The sequence below is a fragment of the Ursus americanus genome, chromosome 22 (genome assembly GCF_024610735.1).
Source record: "Ursus americanus isolate L20-20 chromosome 22, mUrsAme1.1.p, whole genome shotgun sequence".
NCBI lineage: Eukaryota > Metazoa > Chordata > Mammalia > Carnivora > Ursidae > Ursus > Ursus americanus.
The window spans coordinates 23436993-23463308 of NC_142148.1; the positions used below are offsets into that span (position 1 = coordinate 23436993).

The 26316-nt window shown below is 37.0% G+C and overlaps 1 protein-coding gene across 9 annotated transcripts in view; it reads left to right on the top strand.

Moving 5' to 3' along the window:
* Positions 1 to 26316, top strand: part of NCOA6 (nuclear receptor coactivator 6) — a 97025-nt gene that overhangs the window by 14164 nt on the left and 56545 nt on the right. For 7 of the 9 annotated variants that reach the window (XM_087853629.1, XM_045806392.2, XM_087853632.1 and 4 more), the window contains 2 exons: positions 2049 to 2125; positions 22458 to 22560. The gene's annotated coding sequence lies outside the window, so the exon portion shown is untranslated. Of the gene's footprint in view, positions 1 to 2048; positions 2126 to 20270; positions 20449 to 22457; positions 22561 to 26316 lie in introns of all 9 variants that reach the window. The other 2 variants (XM_087853631.1, XM_045806400.2) reach the window with 2 other exon arrangements.

Consider the following 26316-nt stretch of genomic DNA (forward strand, 5'->3'; position numbering starts at 1 on the left):
CTATGATTTGATTGGCAGTTTGCATAAATTTTCCTTTGGGAGCCCTGGATTTAGGAACAGGAAGCATGTAATAGTTTTATAAGAGATTCACGAGGTGTAGGGAGGATGGGATTGGATCTTTAGTTGTGCCATGGCAAATCATTTTGACAGTTCACATTTAACTGTTTATTCACTTTTTAAATACCTTATAAATTATTCTGAAACTTTTAAGGCTATGTGGTTAACAGGCCAACTTATTTTAAGTACTGTAAGTGTAATACGTAGATTTAGGCATTCGTATAAAAGTTATTTAAATTTCTCATTCTACAGAATTTTTGTTTCTTATATAGTAATTACAGGAAAAGAAAGGTACCTACCCTGCCTGGTACATAATAAGCAGTTGGTAAAGGATAGTTGAACAAATGCATCCACTGAAAGTATTCAAGTTCTGGATTAGAAATTATGAGGGACTTCTCTGCACATAATTTCTATTTAAACAATAACTCATGGGGATGCCTGGCTGGCTCAGTCGGTGGAGCATGTGACTCTTGATCTCAGGGTTGTGAGTTCGAGCCCCACACATTGGGTATAGAGATTACTTAAAAGTAAAATCTTTTGAAAAAATAATAACTTATGGTCTGTAAGTTTGAAGTGATTTCACTTGATCTTAGCCAAAAGGGCGAGAAATGATTGAAATGATTTCAAAATATAAAGTTAAAAACTCATGTAGAAGAGTCTCTTGGTAATGTATTAAGGATATTGTTACTAGCCATCTTTTTTTTTTTTAAGATTTTATTTTTAAGTAATCTCTGTACCCACCATGGGGCTGGAACTGAAAACTCTGAGATCAAGAATCACATGCTCTACTGAGCCAGCCAGGCACCCCTATCACTAGCCATCTTTGAGAAGGAAAGGTTTTACACCCAGACAACAAATATGGAAGATTTATATTTGGCACAAGCTGAAGATATGCCTGTGTTTATGAGGCAGAATCCAGAAGAATTTGAGGATTCTTATTCTACAAAGCTGTTTATTTCAAGTATAGTTGACATACAATGTGACATTAGTTTCAGGTGTACACTATAGTGATTTGACAACTCTAAACATTGTGCTATGTTCACCACAAGTGTAGCTGCCATCTGTCACCCTAGAACTCTATTACAGAATCATCGACTATATTCCTTATGCTGTACCTTTCATCCCATGGCTTATTCATTCCGGAACTGGAGGCCTGTACCTACCTCCCACTCCCCTTCGCCTATTTTGCCCGTCCCCCTACCCCCATTACAAATCTGTTTAAAACATTTGAATAGAGATACTCATTGGTTAAAGTGAAAGCAGATAGAATAATAATTAAATTAGGCTTTATATAACTTCCTTATGCGGATGGTGCAGCAGCTGCGATAATGCACAGTTGTGAACCCAGGACGTCTGTATTTTCTATTTGCTTGCTTATTTGGTTCTTGTATTGTCATTTGTGATGAGAATTTTTTCAGAGTATAAGTAGGAGAGTAAATGTTAAACTAAAAAGTATATTATTATCAGCAGGTTTACAGTTTTACAACAGAAAGAGTAGGAAAGTGACAAGAAAGACTTAGTCTGTAGCTAACTACATACATGATCTAGGGCAAATCATGTAACCTCTGTGGGACTGTTTCTGCTATGTACTTCATTAGAATCCTTCAGGGGTTCTGCCCAAAACAGATTTATCTGTTTTTTAATATTAGTTAACTAAAGTATAACACATACAATGCAAAGTGCACAAATCATAAGGATAATGAATTATAAAATGAACACACTTGTATAACCACTATTGATGTATTTTGAAAAAGCTTTTTTGATGATTATGAAAGCTTTCCTTTTTAAAAACCACTGGATTTGAGACTATAGGTAATCTCATGTCTTTTAACAACCCGTTTTTAGGGTGAAATTAGCAGAAACAGTGGTAGAAAGAAGGAATTTGGCCAGTCACAAAAATTTACTTTGAATAGGTTTATTGGGCTTGTATTTTTAGTCTTTTCTTCTGATGTTTCTCTTCTTCCTCTTTGCCCTTTTCCCTTTCTGTCTAGGTCCTGGATGGAATGGAGAGGGGTCCTACTGAACATCTTTTATCTTTTCTGAGAGTGGTCAGAGAGTTCTTAAACAGGTCTGTTGTTTATATAGAATACAAATGCAGTCTTGTTTTATTAAAAAAAATTGATTTCAATTGATAAAAAAAGGATTGAATTAGATAGAAATAGAGTTTACTTTTTTAAAAAGAAGGCATTTTGATCTCAGTGTCCATGGGGCATTTTAGTTTGGTAGGCTGCATTTTTGGCATGTAAATGGGACCCAGAGCAACTGAATTAAATGAGATCTCCTTATTAGAAAAGCAGTTTCTTAATAGAAAAGCACGTGAGCCTTGTCCTTTTCAGTTATGTTGAATATATGTAATATGGCAGAATTCTTTCTATTTCATGAAAGGTACCAAGAAAAGATTAAGAAGAGAATATCTTAGTTGTCTATGATTATGGAGGGGAATGGAGGCATGAATAAATCCAAGAAGGAAAATATTTGGCCCTCTTTCTCATGTTTTCAGAATTTATAACATTGGGGAAAAAAAGGTACCTTGCAGTCTCTGATTCAGAGAAAGACAGGTATATAGAGTTTTGGCTTTGTTTTTTGTTTTTTGTTTTTTTTTTCTCCCCCATTCATCTATTTCTCACTCTGTGACCAAGAATGAATTTTATCATCATTTAGTCAGATAAAAACCCTAGCTTAGTGATTTCCCAAACTTGTCTTGACGTTGGACTCACCTGTAGAACTTGGCAAATTATTGATGCCTTTGTCTCCCTTCCTTCCCTACTCTTCACTCCATTGTGATTTAATTGGCCTGGAAGTATAACGTGGGTTTTGGAATTTTTAAAAGATCCCCAGGTGATTCTAAAGTGCAGACAAGTTTGGGAACCACAGCTCTAGCTAAAGCAGATCTGGCCACTGTTACAACTTGTGACTTTTTTTTCCATAAATAAGGGGATAAATATTTTGGTTTAAGAATCCCGTGCTTTAGAAACAAGTCAATCAGAGAAAGACAATTACAATATGATCTTACTGATAGGCGGAATTTAAGAAACAAGGCAGAGGATCATAGGGGAAGAGAGGGAAAAATGAAACAAGATGAAACCAGAGAGGGAGATAAACCAAAAGAGACTCTTTAATCTTAGGAAACAAACTGAGAGTTGCTGGAGGGGAGAGGGGTGGGGAATGGGGTGGCTGGGTGATGGACATTGGGGAGGGTATATGTTGTGATAAGCGCTGGATGTTGTGTAAGACTAGTGAATCACAGACCTGTACCCCTGAAACAAATAATACATTATATGTTAATTAATTTTTTTAAAAAAGGATCCCGTGCTTTAAACCTAAGTTCTTACTAGAATGTAAGCCCCATAAAAGCAGGTACTATATCTGTATTTTCTTCACCATTGTATCTTTAGCATTTATAACAATATCTGGTGTATACTGCATGCCTAAATATTTGTTGAATGGGTGAATGAACCTGTCAGTCTCCAGTGAGGTGAGAGTATGCTTTTAGTGAATATGCCAGTGGTCTGAGAGAGTGGGGTGGTTGTGGAGAGCCCAGCCTCTAGAATCAGACTGCTTGGACTTGAATAAATGGCTCTGTCATTTACTAGCAGTAGGGTGACAAGCAAGTTACTTCTCTGTGCCTAAGTTCCCTTATTTGAAGAAAAGGGGGTAATAGAATCTATTTCATGGGATTGTTGGCATACTAATTGAGTTAATAATGCAAAGTGCTTAGAAAAGTGCCTGATATATAATAGTGTTCTGTAAGTTATAGCTGCTGTAAAATTCAAAACACTCTGGATTCTCTGCCGTTTGGGTACTTTATCTGTGGAATACTGTTCAAGGGCCAAGTTAGAATAATGGAAACCATTGTATTAGATGTAGTTAAGGCTTGACGAAGGTGGTTTTTTGTTTGTTTGGTCAACTTAATGAGGTATAATTTACATACAAATTATCCATTTTATTCTTATTTATTTATTTTTTACCTGCATCCATTTTTAAAAATTTTTTAAAGATTTTACTTATCTATTTGACAGAGAGCACAAGCAGGGGGAGCAGCAGTTAGAGGGAGAGGGAGAAGCAGACTCCCTGCTGAGCAGAGAGCCCAATAGGGGGCTCTATCCCAGGACCCTGGGATCATGACCTGAGCCAAAGGCAGCCGCTTAACCGACTGAGCCACCCAGACGCCCCCCTGCATCCACTTTAAAGTAAAACATGTTTTGATGAGTTTTGACAGATTTATTTATTAGTTTATACTATTTGTTATGAAACAACCACTACAACCCAGATACAGAAAATTTCCATCTCCCTAAACTTTCCTTACACTCTTTTGTAGTCTGCCCATCCCAGCACCCCCACCAATATATTGCTTTGCATTTTCTAGAGTTCTAGAAATTCATACGTTATGTTCTCTTTTGTATCTAGCATCTTTCCCTCAGTTTATTTTTTATATTTATCCATGTTGTTGCATGTATCAGTAGTTCATTCTTTTTTAATACTGGGTAGTATCTTGTTTTATGGATATAACATGTTTGTTTATCCATTTACCTGTGATGGACATTTGGGTTGGTTCCAGTTTTGATGATCGTGAATAAAGCTACTATAAGCATTTTTACACAAGTCTTTGTGTAGACATATTTTCATTTCATTTATTGTTGGGTAAATCCCTAGCAATAGAATTGCTGGGTTGTATCGTATATCTGACTTTTTAAGAAACTGCCAAAGAGTTTTAAAGGAGTTGAATATTCAGCAGGATATCCAGGGAGAGTCCATTAGTTATTTATTGTTACGTAATTTGTTATGTTAGCAGCTTAAAACAACACATATTTATGGTGACACAGTTTCCACGGGTCAGGAATGTAGGTATAGCTTAGGTGAGTCCTCTGTGTTGGGGTCTCTCAGAGGCAACAGTCAAGCTGTCAGCCAGGGCTGGAGTCTCATCTCAGTGCTTGACTGAAGAGGAAACTGCTTCTGAGCTCATTTGGTTATTGGTAGAATTCACTTCCTCGAAGGTTGTTGAATTAAGGGCCTTGGTTTCTAACTGGCTATTAGCTGGAGGCTGCTCTCATTCCTTGCCATGTGGCTTCTCCGATGTGGCACACCGAGAAGGCAATAATTAGAGTCTTCTAGGAAAATAGAAGTCACCATCTTTTATAACCTAATCATGGAAGTGACATCCCGTCATCAATATCTGTTGGTTACAAGCAAGTCACTAGACTAGCCCACACTCATGGGGAGGAGATTACACAAGGAAGTGAATACCAGAAGACTGGAATAATTGGTGGCCATCTTAGAAATACTTCTCCCAAAGAAGGCATGGCTTAGTGCCAGGCTAGGTCTAGATAGGACTGGGGGGAAAAGTATGTAAAATTTTCTTTACCTTCCCTATATCAAACTGTATCTCTTTCTTCCTTCTGTCTTTCACATCAGCCTCTCCTCACTTCAGGAACAGAGACATTAAGGTCACACTCACAGTGAGATTTTTATCTTGGGTATTTTTGTTGCTGTTGAGAGATTCAATTAAGACCTCTTCCTGAATTGTTTAGTGTTTATATATTATTTTTAAAAACATTTTAGTATGGAAATTGAGACAGATACAAAAGTAGAATACTATCATGAACCTCCATGTACCTTTTACCCACGTTCAACAATTTGTTTTTTTACCAGTCTTTTATGTATAATTCACATACAACAAAATGCACTCATCTTAAGTGTATGGTTTGTATTTTGTCAAATGTATATATCCTACCAGTCAAGTTATAGAGCATTTTCATTCCAAAGTTATCTTGTACCCCTGTTTAATTAATTTCCACCCCAGTCCCAGGCAATTACCCATCTGGTTTCTATTGCTGTTCATTTTGCCTGTTCTAAAATGCCATAGAAATGTTTTGATTCTTTTGATAATCATGAAGTTTTTGAGAGTGATCCACGTTGCATATATCAGTAGTTCAGAGTTTTTCCAACCTTGGTACCATGGACATTTTGGGCTGGATAATTTGTTTTTTCAGACTGCCATGAGCATTGTAGGACCTCTGTCCACTAGATGCCAGTAGCACTCCCCTCCCCTCCTTTGATTGTAACAATCAAAAATGTCTCCACATTGCCACCTGTCCCCTAGGGGATGAAAATCCCCTCCTTTTACTGGTAGATAACCCTTACAGTAGTTGATCCTTTTTATTGTTGGGCAGTATGCCACTGTATGGCTATCCACAAGTTATCCATTACTAATTGATGGATATTTGGGCTGTGTCCAGTTTACTTTCAGTTTCAGACTAATATAGATGAAGTTGCCATTAACTTTCATAGGAAATCTTTGTGTAGACATGTTTTTTTGGGATGAATATCTAGGAGTGAGATTGCCGGGTCCTATGATAAGTAAATGCTTAAGTTCATAAGAAACTGCCAAATTATTTGTACATTTTTACATTCCCACCTGTACGAGAATTCCAGTTGCTATAGATCCTTGTCAGCATTTGATATTATCATTCTTTTAATTTAAGCCATAATTGTAGGTGTGTTATTTCTTTGTAGCTTTAATTGGCATTTTCGTAATGACTACTGATGTTGAACATCTTTTTATATGCTTGTTGTAAAGTGTTCAAATCTTATGCCCATTTTTCATTGCATTTTTTATCTTACTATTGAGTTTCCTTTGTCTTTACCCTTACGTGTGCATAAACATACACAATTAAGGGACGCCTGGGTAGCTCAGGCAGTTAAGCGTCTGCCTTCGGCTCAGGTCATGATCCCAGGGTCTTAGGTTGGAGTACCTCATCAGGCTCCTTGCTCAGTGGGGAACCCGCTTCTCCCTCTGCCTGCCACTCCCCCTGCTTGTGCACCCTCTCTCTCTCTCTCTCTCTCTCGGACAAATAAATAAAATTAAAAAAAAAATAAACATACACAATTAACAAAATTGAAGTAATACAATTTTATGTACTTTCATATTTAAAACATGAACATTTCTCATGGTATTAAATATTTTTTTAAAGATTTAAGCAGGCTCCTCACTGAGCAAGGAGCCGATGTGGGACTTAATCCCAGGACCCTGGAATCATAACCTGAGCTGAAGGCAGATGCTTAACTGACTGAGCCACCCAGACGTCCCTCATGATGTTAAATATTTCTGAGAAGATGAGTCTTAATGGAGAAGCAATACCTGAGAGAGGGTCTTCACCAGAATCCCAGTATGCTGGCACAATTTTCTTGAACTTGTCAGCCTTCAGAGAACTGTGAGAAATAAATTTCTGTTGTTTATAAGCCACCCAGTGTGTGGTACTTAGGTACAGCAGCTCAAACAGACTAGGACAATTGTGAAATGAGAATTTAATAATTTTTTTCCTAAATATTTGACCAATTTGTCTCAAACTACAAAACAAAATTATCCTCCCCCACAAAGAAATGTGACACAAAATTCATTAATGAACAGTCAGAACTAAATAAAAGGAAAAGTCACCAACAGCAGCCCATAAAGTGGAAGACAATATTTGCAAATCATACTTCTGATAAGGGATTTATATATAAATTATATCAAAAACTCAGTGTAACAAGAGATAAAGAAGGAAAGAAGGACACAACATAATCATAAAGGGAATGATCCAACAAGATTACATCAATGGATAGATCATCCAAGCAGAAAATCAACAAGGAAACAGTGGCTTTGAATGACACATTGGACCAGATGGATCAAACAGATATATTCGAAATATTTCATCCTAAAACAGCCGAATACATATTCTTTTCAAGTGGAACAATAAGGAACGTTCTCCAAAATAGATCACATGGTAGGCCACAAAACAACTTTCAACAAATTAAAAAAGGTTGAAGTCATACAGTGCATCTTTTCTGACCACAATGCTATGAAACTAGAAATCAGTCATAAGAAAAAAATCTAGAAAGAACACAAATACATGGAGGTTAAATAACATGATACTAAACAATGAATGGGTCCACCAAGATCAAAGAGTAAATTAAAAAATACATGGATAGAAATGAAAATGAAAATGCAAGAGTCCAAAATCTTTGGGCTGCAGCAAAAGCTGTTCTAAGAGGGAAGTTTATAAAATATAGGCCAGTTGCAAGAAGCAAGAAAAATCTGAAATAAGCAACCTAACCTTATTTCTGAAGCAGCTAGAAAAAGAAGAACAAATAAAACTTCAGACCAGAGAAAGAAGGAAATAATAAAGAATAGAACAGAAATAGTTGAAATAGAAACTGAAAAAACAAACAGATTAATAAACCAGGAGCTGCCTCTTTGAAAAGATCGACAAAATTGATAAAGCTTTAGCCAGACTCATCAAAAAAAAAAAAAAGAGAGAACTCAAAATCAGAGATGAAAGTGGAGAAAGAACAACTGACACCACAGAAATACAAAGGATTATAAGAGAATATTATGAAAAATTATATGCCAACAGATTGGACATCCTAAAAGAAATGGATAAATTCCTAGAAACATATAACTCCCCAAAACTGAATCAGGAAGAAATAGAAATTTGAGCAGAGCGATTACCAGCAATGAAATTAAATCAGTAATCAGAAAACTCCCAACAAGCAAAAGTCTAGGACCCAGTGGCTTCACAGGTGAATTCTACTAAACATTTAAAGAGGAATTAATACCTGTTCTTCTCAAACTATTTGAAAACATTTAAGAGGAAGGAAACTATCCAAATTCATTCTATAAGGCCAGCATTACCCTCACCCTAAAACCAGATAAAGACACTACAAAACTATAGTCCAATATCTCCGATGAACATAAATATAAAATCCTCCACAGAATATTAGCAGGGGTGCCTGGATGGCTTAGTCAGAAGAGCGTGTGACTCTTAATCTCAGGGTTGCAAGTTCAAGCCCCACTTCGGGTGTAGAGATTACTTAAAAAATATTAGCAAAAAAATTAAACCAAATCCAACAATATATGTAAAAAAATCATTCACCATGATTAAGTGGGATTTATTCCTGCGATGCAAGAATGGTTCAATATTCGCAAATCAATCGATGTAATACATCACATCAACAAGGAAGGGTAATGATATGATCATTTCAATAGATGCAGAAAAAGCATTTGACAAAGTACAACGTCCATTCTTGATAAAAACCCCCAACAAAGTGGGATTAGAGGGACTATACCTCAACATTATAAAGGCCGTATATGAAAAACCTAACTAACTTCATACTCAGTGGTAAAACTGAGAGCTTTTCCCCTAAGATCAGGAACAAGCCAAGGATGTCTACTCTTACTGCTTTTATTCAACATAGTACTGGAAGTCCTAGCCACAGCAGTCAGACAAGAAAAAGAAATAAAAGGCATCCAAATTGGTAAGGAAGAAGTAAAACTTTCACTATTTGCTGATGTCATGATACTATATATAGAAAATCCTGGGGCACCTGGCTGCTCAGTCTGTAAAGCCTGGGACTCATGCCCCATCCTGGGCATGGAGCCTACTTAAAAACAAACAAAAACAACCCTAAGGACTCCACCAAAAAACTGCTGGAACTGATAAGTGAGTTCAGTAAGGTTGCAGGATACCAAATTAATATACAAAAATCCATTGCATTTTTATACACAAATAATGAAGTAGCAGAAAGAGAAATTAAGAAAACAATCCCATTTAGGGGCGCCTGGGTGGCACAGCGGTTGGGCGTCTGCCTTCAGCTCAGGGCGTGATCCCGGCGTTACGGGATCGAGCCCCACATCAGGCTCCTCCACTATGAGCCTGCTTCTTCCTCTCCCACTCCCCCTGCTTGTGTTCCCTCTCTCGCTGGCTGTCTCTATCTCTGTCGAATAAATAAACAAAAAATCTTTTAAAAAAACAAAACAATCCCATTTAAAGTTGAACCAAAAAGAATAAAATACCTAGGAATAAACTTAACCAAGGAGGTGAAAGACCTGTATTATGAAAACTAGAAAACACTGATGAAAGAAATTGAAGATGACACAAACAAATGGAAAGATAATCCATGCTCATGGATTGGGAGAACTAATGTTAAAATGTCCATACTACCCAAAGCAATCTACAGATTGAATGCATCCCGAGCAAAACACCAAAATTTTTCACAGAACTAGAACAAATAATCCTAAAATTTGTATGGAACTACAAAAGACCCTGAATAGCCAGAGCAGTCTTGAAAAAGAAGAACAAAACTTGAGGTATCACAATCCAGATTTCAAGATACACTATGAACCTGTAGTAATCAAAACAGTGTGGTACTGGCACAAAAGTAGACACATAAAGTAATAGAACAGAGAGCCCGGAAGTAAACCCACAATTATAGGTCAATTAATCTATGACAAAGGAGGCAAGAATATGCAATGAGAAAAAGTCTCTTTGGCAAATGGTGGAAAGACTGGATAGCCATATGCAAAAGAATGAAACTGGACCACTTTCTTTCACTATACACAAAAATAAACTCAAAATGGATTAAAGACCTAAATGTGAGACCTAAAAGCATAAAAATCCTAGAAGAGAGTGTAGGCAGTAATTTCTCTGACATCAACTGTGGCAATGTTTTTCTAGATAATGTCTCCTGAGGCAACGGAAACAAAAGCAAAAATAAACTGTTAGGACTACATCAGAATAAAAAGCTTCTGCACAGCAAAGGAAACAATCAACAAAACAGAAAGACAGCCACTAAATGGGAGAAGATATTGCAAATAACATGACTGATAAGAGGTTAGTATCCAAAATATATAAAGAATTTACACAACTCAACACAAAAAAACCCAAATAATCCAATTTAAAAAAGGGCAGAAGACATGAACAGACATTTCGGCAAAGAAGACATCCAGATGGCCAACAGACACATGAAAAGATGCTTAGCATCACTCATCATCACGGAGATGCAAATCAAAACCACAGGGAGGTATCACCTCTCACCAATCAGAATGGCTAAAATAAAAAACACAAGAAACAACAAGTAGCAGCGAGGATGTGGAGAAAAAGGAACCCTCATGCACTGTTGGTGGAAATGCAAACTGGTGCAGCCATCTCAAAAAATTTAAAAATAGAATTAGCATATGACCCACTAATTCCACTACTGGGTATTTACCAAAGAATGTGAAAGCACTAATTCTAAAAGATATGTGCATCCCTATGTTTATTGTAGCTTATTTACAATAGCCAGATAATGGAAGCAGCCCCAAGTATCCGTCAATAGATGAATGGGTAGGGGCGTCTGGGTTGCACAGTCAGTTAAAGCCTCTGACTCTTGGTTTCGGCTCAGGTCATGATCTCAGGGTTGTGAAATCGAGCCCCGAGTCGGGCTCTGTGCTCGGCTTAGAGTTTGCTTAAGAATCTCTCTCCCTCTCCCTGTTGCCCCTCCCCCTGGTGCTTGCTCTCTCTCTCTCTTTTTCTCTCTCTCAAATCTTTTAAAAAAATAGACGAATGGATAAAGATGTGATATAATACACAACAGAGTATTACTCAGCCATAAAAAATGAAATCTTGCCATTTGCAGCAATATGGATGGATCTAGAGGGTATAGTGCTAAGTGAAATAAGTCAGAGAAAAACAAATACCATATGATTTCACTCATATGTGAAATTTAAGAAACAAAAATGAACAAAGGAAAAAGACAAACAGACTCTTAAATGTAGAGAAACTGGTAGTTACAGGAGTGGGGGTTGGGGGACGTATGGATGAAATAAGTGAAGGGAATTAAGAAAACACTTATTTTGGGGGTGCCTGGGTGGCTCAGTCGTTAAGCGTCTGCCTTCGGCTCAGGGCGTGATCCCAGGGTCCTGGGATCAAGCCCTGCATCAGGCTCCCTGCTCTGCTGGAGCCTGCTTCTTCCTCTCCCACTTGCCCTGCTTGTGTTCCCTCTCTCGCTGGCTGTCTCTCTGTCAAATGAATAAAATCTTAAAAAAAAAAAAATACACTTATTTTGATGAGCACTGAGTAATGTATAGAATTATTGAATCACTGTATTGTACACCTGAATCTAATATAACATTGTATGTTAATTATCCTGGAATAAAAACAAAAGAATGATAAAATGTTAAAGATAAGATAGAAAAAAATATATATCAAGAGCTCGTGTAACTCAATAATAGACTCAAATATCCCAATTTTAAAAATTGACAAAGAATTTGAATAGATATTTCTCCCAAACAAATTGTGCCAGTGTCAAATAAACATGAAAATATGCTCAACACCATTTGACACCAGGGAAATCAAAATCACAATGAGATACCACTTCGTACCCACCAGGATGGCTATAATCAGAAAGGTAGTAACAAGGGTTGGTGAGAATGCAGATAAATTGGGACCCTTGTAACACTTCTGGTGGGAATGTAAAATGGTGTAACTGCTTTATAAAAACAGTTTGGCAGTTCCTCAAAAGGTTAAGCATAGAACATATGACCCAGCAGTTTTACTCCTAGGTATATATATACCCAAGAGAGATAAAAACATCCACACAAAAACTTGTATACAGGGGCACCTGGGTGGCTCAGTCAGTGTGTCTGCCTTTGGCTCAGGTCATGATCCCAGAGTTCTGTGATCAATTCCTGTATTTGGCTCCTTGCTGGCAGGGAGCCTGCTTCTCCCTCTGCCTGCTGCTCTCCCTGCTTTTTTTTTTTTTTTTTTTTTAAGATTTTATTTATTTATTTGACAGAGAGACAGCCAGCGAGAGAGGGAACACAGCAGGGAGTGGGAGAGGAAGAAGCAGGCTCCCAGCGGAGGAGCCCGATGTGGGACTCGATCCTGATCCCCGAATACCGGGATCACGCCCTGAGCCGAAGGCAGACCCTTAACAACTGCGCTACCCAGGCGCCCCTGCTCTCCCTGCTTTTGCTCGCCCGCGCTCTCTCTCTGTTAAATAAATAAAATCTTTGCCACTTAGTTAAGTCAAAAACAAAAACAAATGAAAAAAACAAAGCAGAAATGTAAGGTCAGCCTGATTTCTGGTTCTCTGTGTATGACTTTTTTTCTTTGTCGGTTATTTGTGGGGCATTTTCTTTATCCTTGAAATCTAAAAGTTTGACCAGAAAAAATCTAGTTGTCACTATCTTTTCAGTAATTTTGTCTGTTGTTGTTTTTTTAATTCAATTAGCCAACATATAGTAGTACATCGTTAGTTTCTGATGTAGTGTTCAGTGGTTGATCATCAGTTGCCTGGTATTTTGTGAGCGCTTTTGAGCTAGAGATGCAGAACATTCTTTGACTCAGGAAAGTATTCATTTCCCCTTTTAAAAACCTTTGATTATTGGGGCACCTGACTGGCTCAGTGGGTAGAGCATGCAACTCTTGATCTCAGGGTTGTTAAGTTCAGGCGTAGAGCCTACTTAAAACAGATAAACAAAAACAAAAAAATTTTGATTATGGTTTCTGTTCATTTGTTTCAGGAATAACAATTAGTTGAAATTTATTTCCCTCTTCTCTCCTTATCTGTCTTCTCTCATAGTTTCTATTACTTTGTCCTTTCCATCTCTATTATGCAAATTTCTCAAATTTGTAATCCCCATACATCTAATTAAATATTCTGCTCTTTACAACTTCTAGTAAAGATTTGAAATGAGTTGGCATATTAACTTTTTAAAGTATTTTTCCTTTGCTTTTTCCCCTCTCTTATTTCCACTTTCGCATCTCAACGACTTCTTTTCATTTCTGTCTATGGACTTTGATCTCTCATTTCAATGTTTTATCAGATTTGTTGAGAATAATGTAGTTGATGTGGAAAATTTAACTTGTTCCTCCTTCCGTATTCACTTTCTGAATTACGAATGCAGAATTTCTCTTATGTTGTGGAATGTCACCTCCCCGCAGTTATTCTTCCTTGAAAAAGGAGAGGAGTATATAGGTCTAGCACCTACCCAATAAACAGGATAGGTAGGTACCTCACTGGCTACTTGTTGGTACTAGAAATGGTCCTTTCAGATACTAAACTAAAGGACTAATTGGTGCCCATAGTTTTGGAATACTTTTTGTGTCTAGCAGTCATTTTTGTGCCTCCTACTTGATTTGAGGGGACAGGGGCAAGGGGGGACAGGGGAATCAATTTCTGTGGCCTGGGTAATTTGACTTTGGAAAAGAGAATTTGTTTTTGATAATTTGAAGCCTAAGCTACAAATACCTGTGGTTCCTGAATGTAATGCTCCTAGGGCCTTTGCTTGCTCAAGTCTTCCTGCATCTGTCTTCAAATACCAAGATGTGTGTACTATTTTGTGTATTATAGAACCTGAAGTAGGGAGGGGAGGCCATGGGCATGTAATAGTGCTGACTCTTCTAAGTGGGTCTGTCAGGTAGGGTGGTACATATCACCTCTGCCATTGCTGGCTCTGGAGAGAACTGTTTTATTTTTTAAAGAGATTTATTTATTTGAGGGTGAGAGAGAATGAACACAGGGGGCGGGGAGGGGTAGAGGAAGAGAGGGAGAGAATCCCAAATAGACTCTGTGCTGAGCCACAGAGCAGACTCGGGGCTCAATCTCATGACCCTGAGATCAGGACCTGAGCTGAAACCAAGAGTCAGATGCTCAGCTAACTGAGCCACCCAGGTGCCTCTGGAGAAAGCTGTTTTAAATCAGGTAGTTGGAGGAGGTGGAGCCACATGTGGGGGTTAGAAATCTGTTACCTTCCTGCCTAGCTCTTTTGTTGTATTTCAAGCCCCATTCCTGCCTTGGGCAGGAAAGTAATCTTTGGGTCCAACAGTTCTTTAAGCTTTGCAGTCCTAATTTCCAGCGTTGTTAATAACTTTGACTGTCATTGTTTCCTTAAGTGTAGCAATGAAAATACCAATGAAAAATTAAGGCGGAGGCAATGATAGAGATGAACCAGGTACTGTTAGGTAGCCTCCATTTTAACTTCCAGCTTGGCTTAACTTCTTGAAAGGAGGAAGTTGAGAGAATAGTGTGGAAAACAGTGACTTGTGGAAGAAGAAAGAGTTAGAGATCTTGTACCAAATGATTTCCAGTTCCTCAGGGAAGTATGATTAACATTGAAGTCAAATAGCCAAGGATTAAAATAATAATAGTTTCCCTAGATCTGGAAAATGTTATGCCATCATTTTCTAAACGACAGCATGGAAGCTAAGAAGGGTTAAGGGACTCCAAGGTCATAGAAAGGACATAGAAAAGGAACTTCAAGGACATGGAGAAAAACCAAGATGGAATACAGGCTGGTATAGTTCACTTCTAGATTCTATTTAGTCATGTTTTATTTGATTTTCTCACAAATAATTTGGCCTGTATTAAAAACAAATTTAAAGAAACAACCAAATTTTATAATAAGCAAAAGAAGAAAAAGCTTTCGTTTCTCCTTCATCAGTCTCTTGGAGCAAATTTTTTTTTTTTTTAAGATTTTATTTATTTATTCGACAGAGAGAGAGACAGCCAGCGAGAGAGGGTACACAAGCAGGGGAACTGGGAGAGGAAGAAGCAGGCTCATAGCGGAGGAGCCTGATGTGGGGCTCGATCCCATAACGCCGGGATCACGCCCTGAGCCGAAGGCACACGCTTAACCGCTGTGCCACCCAGGGGCCCCTCTTGGAGCAAATTCTTAAGCCACATTCCCCACCTGACTCAGTTTCCTCATACAAATAATGTATGAAAAATGTAGTTCTAAACTTTGGCCTCATATTAGAATCATCTGGCTACTGTTTAAATGTCCAAAGCTCAGGCCACAGTGCAGACCTAGTATGACTCAAGCATTATTTTTTCAGGTTTCCCAAATAATTATAATGTGTAGCCAAAGTTGAGAGCTGAAGTTCTTTCAAGGCATATACTCATTTGATCTCAGATATTCTGACTTCAGTCATTTTAGAGTAGTTGGGGCGGTTCTAATTAGTTGAGTATTGGCCTGAAATAAACTAGATCACTTGGTTCTGATATTTCTGCCAGTTGTGCACTGTCTGTGAGTAGGGTAGAGCCACCCTTTAAGAAGAGAGTTTGGTATGTGGTGGAACCTGAGGTTGAAGGACCAGACCTTGCGGGGCTGGATCCCAGGACATGAGATCATGACCTGAGCCGAAGTCATTTGCTTAAGCGACTGAGCCACCCAGGCACCCCACCTCCCAGGATTTATTTATGCCCACCCCCCCAGGTTCTTAATATGAAAAATTTCAAACATACAGAAAAGTTGAAAGAATAATACAGTGATGATAGTTTGCTATATTTGCATCATGTCTGTCTAGCTACCTATATTTGCTGAATACTTTGAAAATTAATTTCTACACAATCACAAATAACATTACCACACCCAAGAGCATTTTTTAAAAGATTTATTTATTTATCTGAGAGAGAGGGGAGAGGGAGAGAGAACACAGCAGGCGAAGGGGCAGAAGGTGAGAGAGAAGCAGACTCCCTGCTGAGTGCAGAGCCTGAGGTGGGGCTTGATCCCAGCCAGGACCCTGAGATCATGACCTGAGTGGACATGAGATGCTTAACCAGCTGAGCCACACAGGCGCCCCCATTGTGTGTTGTTTTTTTTCTTTTAAGGTTTATTTATTTATTAGAGAGCCGCACACACACGTGCGCATGTGGGATGGGGGGGGCAGAGGGAGAGAATCTCAAGCAGACTCCTGGCCAAGTAGGGAGCCCGACAAGGGGAGACTGACAGGGCAAGCCCGACAGGGAGTTCAGTCTTATGATCCTGACATCATGACCTGAGCCAAAACCAAGAGTTGGAGGCTCAGCCCAGCTGAGCCACCCAGGCGCCCCACACCCAAGAATGTTCTTAAAAATGCCCTAATATCTTCTGTTACTTCACATTTGGTTTTTCCCACTGTCTAAAAACATTTTATGGCTGTTTTCTTCAAAGTGGGTCTAAGTAATACTCATGCATTGCATTTGGTGGTTATATTTCTGAAGTCTTTTAATTGAGAACTGTATCTTCCCCCCCTATCTCTTCCCTTAAGATTTTGGGTTTTGAAGAGACCAAATCAGTTTTGTTGTAGGAAGTCCCACATTCTAGATCTGATTATTTCTTCACGTAATGGAATACTTCTTGTAATTGTTTTCATTGCTCTTTCTCCTGAATTTCCTATAAAGGAAAAGTTAGGTTTAAAGATGTGTTTAGACCTAGGTTAGGCATTTTGGGTAATAATACATTGTAGATGATGACTGGTACTTCAGGTTACATCACATCAGGAGGCATGAATAAAAGGTCTCATTTTAATTAATGAGTTTGATCACCAGGTTAAGCTGGTAACTAACATATCTTTCCATTGTAAAGATACTTGTTTTCCCTTGCAGTTAGGAAGTAATCTGTGGAATAATCCTTTAGCACCATGGGAATTTCGTTTCCCAACAGTTTTCACCAGATGATTTTTAGCACCCCTTGATCATCTTTGCCTGAGTCACTTATTTCATTGGAGGTTGCACAATGGTGATTTTAAAAATTCTTTCCTTCTGCATTTATTAAATAGCATTCTAATGTAAAGGAGAGCTTTCCCTCTCTACCAAGGATGAACCCTTCTTTTTTTTTTTTAACAATATTTTTTTATTATGTTATGTTAGTCACCATACAGTACATTCCTAGTTTTTGATGTAAAGTTCCGTGATTCATTACTTGCGTACAACACCCAGTGCACCATGCAATACGTGCCTTCCTTAAAAGAAGTAAATTGCTTGCTTCATTCTGTTTCTTTATCAGTCTTCAGAGTAAGGAGTTGATGTCATAGTTACCCCTAATGGTGACTTTCTTTCTTTATTTTTTTTTTTTTAAGATTTTATTTATTTGACAGAGATAGAGACAGCCAGCGAGAGAGGGAACACTGCAGGGGAGTGGGAGAGAAAGAAGCAGGCTCATAGCGGAGGAGCCCGATGTGGGGCTCGATCCCATAACGCCGGGATCACGCCCTGAGCCGAAGGCAGATGCTTAACCGCTGTGCCACCCAGGCGCCCCTAATGGTGACTTTCTGAGCAATTTTTTTTTTTTTTTACTCTCTGAGCTATTACTGTGTGTTTATGGATTCTTATTTATTCATGATATTATAATGAATTTTAGTCAATATTCTTTTCAATACTTAAATTGTCTCAAATTTGCTGGTAGAAACCCCTTAAAACTGGCTCCTAGGTCTTTATGACATGCTCCCCATTGGTCTGAGTGCTTCCTTAGCCTTCTGGTACAACATAATTTTAAAAAATTTACCTTGAAGATGATAATTTTTTTTGTATTTTGTTTTTTTGTATTTCTTTCTAGCTTTTTTTTTTTTAAAGATGTTACTCATTTGTCAGAGAGAGAGAGAGAACAAGCAGAGGGAGGGGTAGAGGGAGAAGCAGGCTCCCTGCTGAGGAAGGAGTCCGTTGCAGGACTCAGTCCCAGGATCCTGGGATCATGACCTGAGCCGAAGGCAGGCGCTTAACCCACTGAGCCACCCAGGTGTCCCTAGAATATTTTGTTTTAATATTAACATATAAAAAATATTTTTCTCCTCTTTTCTTGTCAGAAGTAGCATACTATATTCAATGTTTTACTCCTTGTTTTTTCTTCTCTCAATAATGTATCTTGGAGATCATTCCATATCAGTGCATAGAGAACATCTTTATTCTTGCTGCATTTCCTTTTTATTAAATGTACTGTAATTTAATCAGATGGACATTTGGGTAATTTCCTATCTTGCTAATGCAAACAATGCTTTAGTGAATAACCTTGTATATACGTCATCTGGTGTGGGAACAGGTGTCCCTGTAGGATCGGATCACTAACCAGAAGTGAGATTGTTGGGTTAATGGTCTATATAATTATAATTTTGATAGATAATACCTAATTGCTGATGTTAGACTACTACTAGCAATGAATGAGAGTGTCTGTTTTCCCATAACCTTGCCAAGAGAGTGCATTATTAAATTTTTGGATTTTTGCTTATCTGATGAGTGAAAAAAATTTTTTTCTTCTTATGTGTGAGGTTGAATATTTTTACATATGTTTAAAGTTCATTTGTATTTCCTTTTCTGTGAATTTTATGATCATATTCTGTGTCCATTTTGGACACAATACTTTGTCCAAATTACTGTTCTCTTTATTTTATGTATCTATGCACACACATATATATATATACACAAACCTATGTTTTTTTCTATAGTATGTTTATATATGGGATATTTGCTCTTTCATCAGTGATATGATTGCCATTATTTTTTCTTACTTTGTCATTTTATTGTTTGTTGGGGTTTTGTTTCGCTTTACTTATGATGTTTTTTGCTTTGCAGAATTCTTTGATTTCTATGTATTCAAATTTATCCTTTTTTTTAATAGCTTTGGATTTTGAGTCATAGTTAGAAAATCCTTACCAACTCCAAGGTTATAAAGATTTCTTCTGTATTTTCTTGTAATACTTGTATGGTTTCATTTGTTATATTGAAGTTTTGGGTTCACTTGGAATTCTCTTGATATGAGGTATAGCTCTAACTTTATTTTTTCCCTAGATGGCTACCTTACTCCCATTTAGTGAAAAATCAAAATTTTTCTACCTTTATGAGATACTAAAATTCCATATCCATTTTGATCAATTTGGGGAATTTTAGTCTTCTGTTGGTCTCCCATTCGTTTATATGCCAGTACTACACAGTTTTAATTATTGAGGCATTATGTTTTGATATCTGGTAGGACTTTATCCCTTTCACTACTCTTATTTTTCTTTTTTTTTTTTTTTACTCTTCTTGTTTCCATATGAACTTTAAAGTCAGCTTGTCCATTTTAAAAAATAAACTAGCATTTTTTATTGGGATTATTAAATTCTAAATTAGGGAGAATTACCTAAGAATTTGGTGCATCATTCCATTTGTTCAAGTCTTTTTTGTATTTGTGTTCTTCATTAGTGTTTTAAAAATTTCATCTAGTGGTTCTGCATTTTTTTAGTTTATTCCTAAATATTTTATCTTTTTGTTGCTGTTATAAATTAGATTTTTCCCCACCTACTAGTGATTGATTGCATATGTGATAAAAACTATTGTTTTCTGTGTATTTTGTACCATTCTACTTTACTGAATTTTCTTATTTTTCTTGGTTGATTTTCTAAGATGTTAAAGAATACGAATACAAATATCATCTGCTAATAGTGACAGTTTTACACTCTTCTTCCCAATTTTTTACTATTACTAATCTTGTTTCATTTCACTGACTTTATACCTTTTGGCACAGTGTTTAATAATACATAATGGATATCTGTCTTCTTCCCAACTTTCCCCCGTTAAGCAAGCTGCTGACTTTAGGGCTAAAAATATATATTTTGTCATGTTAAGGAAGTGTTTATATATTCCTATCTTATTTTTTTTAAAGATTTATTTGTTTATTTTAGAGAGGCAGTGAGAGAGCATGCACGTGAGCTGGGGGAAGGGGCAGAGGGAGAGAGAGAAAGAATCCTCTAGCAGACTCTATTCAGCGTGGAGCCAGACACAGGGCTCAGTCCCAGGACCCTGAGATCATGACCCAAGCTGAAAGCAAGAGTTGGCCGCCCAACGAACTGAGCCACCCAGGTGCCCCTATTTGATTTTTTTTAAATCAAGAAGTGTTGAATTTTGTCAAATGACTTTTGATATCTGTGGAGATGATCATATGCCTTTTTCCCTTAGTTTCCTAGTAGTGATCCTTTCTTGCATTCCTAGACCAAATTCCACTTCATTATGATTCATTATTTTTCTTCTAATGTACTGTTGTATTCAATTTAAGGTTTGATTTAGAATCTTACATTAACATAAGAGAGATTGATCTATAACGTTCTGCCTGCAGTTTGTATCAGCTTTTTATTTTTTTAAAGATTTTATTTATTTGAGAGAGAGAGAGAGGGTGCATGAGCAGGGAGGAGAGGAAGAAGCAGGCTTCCTGTGATCAGCGAGCCTGACGTGGGGCTCAATCCCAGGACCCCTGGATCACAACCTGAGCCAAAGGCAGACACTTAACCAACGTAGCAACCCAGGCACCCCTGTATCAGCTTTTGATACTCATGTTATATTTGCTTCTTAAAAGGATTTAGGAAGTTTTTTCTTTTCGTATGCTCTGGAGTAGTTTCAGATCACTAGACTTATCTGCTCTTTAAAGGGTTAACGTTTCCATTAAATCTGTGTGTGGTGCTTTTGGGGGGCATTATCCTATTTACATAGATAGATATGAGCAAAAGCTTGAAGAAAATAGTCTCTGTGGCTACTTCCTTATTTTTTATTTTATATATTTGGACTTTCTCCCTTTTTACTTACTAGATTATCTAGCGGTTTAACTATTTTATTGATTTTCCCCCAGTGTACCAATTTTTTAATTTATTTATTCAGCTGTTTTTCTATTTTCTGATTAATTTCTACTTTTATCTGTGTTAATGCCTTCATTTTGATTTCTTTCAGTTCACCTTATTGGTTTTTCCCTTTTTGAGTCAGATGTAGAGTCAGATTTCTTTCTTTCTTTTCTTTTTCCCCCTGATGTAGATATTTATGGTTGTGAATTTTCTTTATTGGTTCAACTATATTTAGGTTCTAATATGTAACATTTTCCTTATTTTGGCATTTTCTAGAAATTTTGCAATTGATTTCATTTTTAACTGAAGTCCAAGGTTTTTGTTGTTGTTTTAAGATTTGATAGGGCCTTTGTTTCATGATTTTAAGTATATAATTTCATTAAGTGCATTGTCATCAGAGTATTATCCCACTGTTACTTTTTGGATTTATCTAGGTTTTCTTTTATTCTAGTATAGTTAACATACAGTGTTATATTTGTTTCAGGTGTATAGTGTAGTGGTTCAGCAATTCCATATATTACTCAGTGCTCATCAAGACAAGTGTATACTTAATCCCCTTCACTACAGAGATTTTCTTTATGGCCTTTCTTAAGGTCAGTTTTTGTTAATGATCCATGGAGACTTAAAAAGATGGCTTTTCTTAAAGTAAAATATAATTAAGGCATAGTTTTTTTCTCTAATAATTATTAATACCTAGTATATATATCCATCTAAAATTTTGAAATTATAAAATCAGTATTTGGCAATAATGTAAAACCATAACAGCCAAACAGAAGATGTCGTAGACATCTATTATCTTATTAAGTGAGAATTTTTCTGAAGCATGACAAAATTAGATACTTTCCATGTAAAATTTCTATGTGTACCATAAAGAATACTTAGAAAAACTGAAAATTTAATGAAAAATAAAATATATAGCTATAATATATAAAATAGAAAAAAAACTTAAATTTATACTTTATGCAGTTTAAAATGAATTTTAAAATTATGTTAGAACAAGTGGGTCTTATATTTAGTGTGTGTACAAAATATTTTGGTTTTGTCTCTAAGTATCTGCAAAACAGTGTGGCATGATGCTATCAATTAATTTTAATTTGACAGATATAAAAATGGAGGTAAAGTAAGGAGGGCTCTGAGGCTTAGGGTCCCAGTTTCATAATTCTTAAGTGAAGCTGGTATATGTTCCTGAGTTTTGCCTCTGTAATTTCTAATTTCTATATAATACTGAAACTTTATTTTCTCTCTCTCATTCTTTTTTAGAATTTTTATTTGGCTGCTGCCTTGAGATACCAGCCCTAAAAATGCCAGCTTGTTTGGACTTAGAAGATGACCTGGATAAATGATAAAAATTAAAGACATTTTGGTGAGTGAAATCTTACATGAAAGAGTGGTTAAGGCTCAACTTAATTCCACACAAGAGAATGACTCTACTAAAGTTACACAGCAAATAAAAAACTCTGTTTCCTCCATCATCTGGCATTTTGTCAAAGGAAAAAATGGTCCTTCAACCGGTTAATGGGAGGCATCGGCATGTTTAATGAAGCCCAAAATTCACTAAGTTTGAGTGCCTTCTGTTCCTCTGGGGTTGAGACCTTGATCTCTTTTTCTTTCTCTTAGAGAGCCCACAGACTTCTCAGGAGGCACATCATAACATTTTTTTTAAGATTTATTTATTTATTTGAGAGAGAGAGTGAGCACGAGTGGACAGAGCAGAGAGAGAGGGAGAGAGAATCTCAAGCAGACCCTGAGATTGTGACCTGAGACAGAATCAAGAGTCAGACACTCAACTGAGGGAGCCACCCAGGCATCCTGGCACATCATAACATTTAAATGCATTTTAAATACCTGGTCTCCTCCAGCACTGTACCAAACCCAGCATAGTTTACCCAGACCTCGTGTTGGACTAGTCAATTGTGTGAGTCATAGAAATTGAAAACTGTTGGCTGAGACTTACACAGCTATAGCATGTTTCATTTAGCCTGCAGAGTATTTTCCAAAAATGTAAAACAATTTTAAAATCTGGAGATTTCACTGACTATATGGATTTTAGTCTTTTCTTAAAACAGAACACCTGTAGTGCTGGGCCTGCACAACCCCTCCCATCCTTCCAAAAATAAAGTAATAAGCTGGAGCAGAGTAGTGGCTGCTTAGCATAAATGGGTATGTGAGTTTTCTGTTGCCTAAATCATTCATACAGAATGTGCAAATGCGTTTAACATCCAGTGTTCTTCTCTTATTTTATCTGCCTGACTCCTGTGAGTGTGTGAGTTTGTGATTTCTCATGTAGATCATAGGGTCTTGTCTTTTGTCCAGATGGCAGCCAAGTTGATAATCTGAATGGCCTGTGACAGTCTTTTCTCATTATTCGGCTACCTGTACCAGTCCTTTCTCTTCAGATTTAAATGTAAATCTGGTGCCTATTAGCTGGTTAGATGTATAATGTATATGATATATAAATTTATATTACTTATAAGTATGTAAGTAATATATTTATAAATATTTATGTTTAAATATATTTATTTTTAATCCTACTGTGATTTGGAATATGTTCATAAGTAAGCTTCTAAGCCTTCCTGATGTCTGGTGGAGTTTTACCTTGGAGCAGTACTATGTTGCTGGTATGCTTGCTTTTTTTCTTTTCTTTCTTTCTTTTTTTTTTTTTAATTTTTATTATGAACAACTTCAAATATTTTATAAAATTACACTACAAACAAAAGTATAATCAACACCTATATACCCATTGCCTATATTTAACCTTTATTAGCCTTTTGCCATATTTGCTTAATCTATTTTTCCCTCAATTATTTTATTTTTTTTTTTTAAGATTTTATTTATTTGAGAGAGAGAGAAAGTGATAGAGAGTGAGAGAGCAGGAGGAGGAGGAGCAGAGGGAGAGGGACAAGCAGACTCCCTGCTGAGTGTGGAGCCTGACATGGGGCCCAATCCCAGGACCCTGAGATCATGACCCGAGCCAAAGTCAGACACGTAACCAATGGAGCCACCCAGGCACCACTCCCTCAATTATTTTAAAGTAAATTATAAGCATCATGACATTTTACCCCTGAGTGCTTCAGTATGCATGTCTTTTTTTTTTTTTTTTTTTAAAGATTTTATTTATTTATTCGACAGAGATAGAGATAGCCAGCGAGAGAGGGAACACAAGCAGGGGGAGTGGGAGAGGAAGAAGCAGGCTCATAGCGGAGGAGCCTGATGTGGGGCTCGATCCCATAACGCCGGGATCACGCCCTGAGCCGAAGGCAGACGCTTAACCGCTGTGCCACCCAGGTGCCCCTCAGTATGCATGTCTTAAACAGTAAGAACATTGTCCTGTATAACCATAACACCATTATTATCACGCCTAACAAAATTAGTGATAATTCCCCAGGGTACCTGGGTGGCTCTGTCAGTTAAGTGTCTGAGTCTTGATTTCAGCTCAGGTCATGATCTCAGGGTTGTGAGATCGAGCCCTGTGTCAGGCTCTGTGCTCAGCAGGGAGTCTGCTTGAGATTCTTTCTTTCTCCCTTTCCCTTTGCCTCCCCCCACCCAATAAAATAAATGAATGAATGAATGAATGAATGAATCTTAAAAAATTAGCAGTAATTCCCTAATTCTCCTAAAAATGCGATTTACATCTCTTTTTTTCAAACCAAGACCTAATAAAGGACCATACACTGCATTTGATTTTTAAGTCTTTTAAATCTCTTTTGACGTAGAATAGTTTCACCCACCTTTTTCTTTCACGACCACTGACTTACTGAAGAGGCCAAGCCAGTTATGCTGTAGAAATCCTACCCTCTAGATTTGTCTATTTCCTCATGGTGTTATTTAAGTTATTCCTCTATCTCCTGTATAAAGACTTGTTAGATTCAGGTTAAACTTTTTTGGCAGTAATATTTCATTGGTAATACGGTGCAGTTAATACTTACATAATTTCTGGGTTTTTTCTGTTAGTGGTGCACAGGTTGGTCATTGTGTTTAGGTGATGACAGCCAGAGCCTCCCACTATGAAGTTAGTTTTCCTTTTGTCAAGCAGCATATCTCTGGGATGATAGTTTGACATCATGTGAATATCCAGTTACTTCTCTGTCAATTTTTCACATGTTTTATTCTTATTAATGATACTTTTCTGAATTACTTTATTAGGGATCACAAAATTGTGATTTTTCTAATAATACTTTTTATATTTAAGTTGGCATTCTTCTATAAAAAAGAGCTTTCCTTTATCAACTGAAGCTGGTAAGCTGTCCTGAAATATTACCTTGAAATGGTTTAGTTTGGAAATCTACTTCATTCTGCATTGGAAAGGTAAAATAAATAATAAGCTTGCTTTTTAAATTTCTCCTGGATATCACATGTATTCTTATGTTCTTTATAAAATATGAAAAGAGCTCCAATTAGAAGTGAAACCAGTAGATACTCTGGAAATTTATTATGTGGTGAGTGAGGAAATTCACTGGTGGTTAATCTTAACAAACCTGGAGAGGTAGCACATGGCTCTCTTGTAAGTGAGCAAATGAGTTTCAGGCTAGTCAACTATAATCTGTTTTCTCTCTCTAAGAGCAGGGCACTGAACTGCATTTCACTTGAAGGTTTGATAATCATTTTGATTGTAAATCTTTTGTTAAAGAGTAGATTTTAAGTGGACAGTATGTCGATGATTATGTTATCTGGAAGAAACTTCTTTAAAAAGTTTTTGGAGGGGAGGCCAGCAATTTTTTTCATATTGACTTTTAATTTCTTTGTTTTTTAAGCATCTGTATTGTGCCCATAGTACTTTTAAACCGGTAGTTCCTGAATTTGGATTAGCTGATATGTTGTGTCTGCCAGTAAATGGTTTTCCAAATCCAGATTTGCCAGCCTTCATGGCATGACCAGTGACCTCTTTGGAAGACTATCAAAATCCAGGGGTTTTAGTTGGTCTCCTTCTTTCCAGTTTAAGATTCTTTTGGAAACGTATCTTAAATTTGAAATTTGAAATTCTCTTCTTGTAGTCATTCCAGCTGGAACTACTAAATAGTTCCAGTATTTCAGGCAGTCTCAGCAATCAGTCTTTTTCCTCATGAGCAGCAGCTTCTAAGCCCTAAAATCTTTTTTAGTCTTGTTTATTTACCTCTAAAGT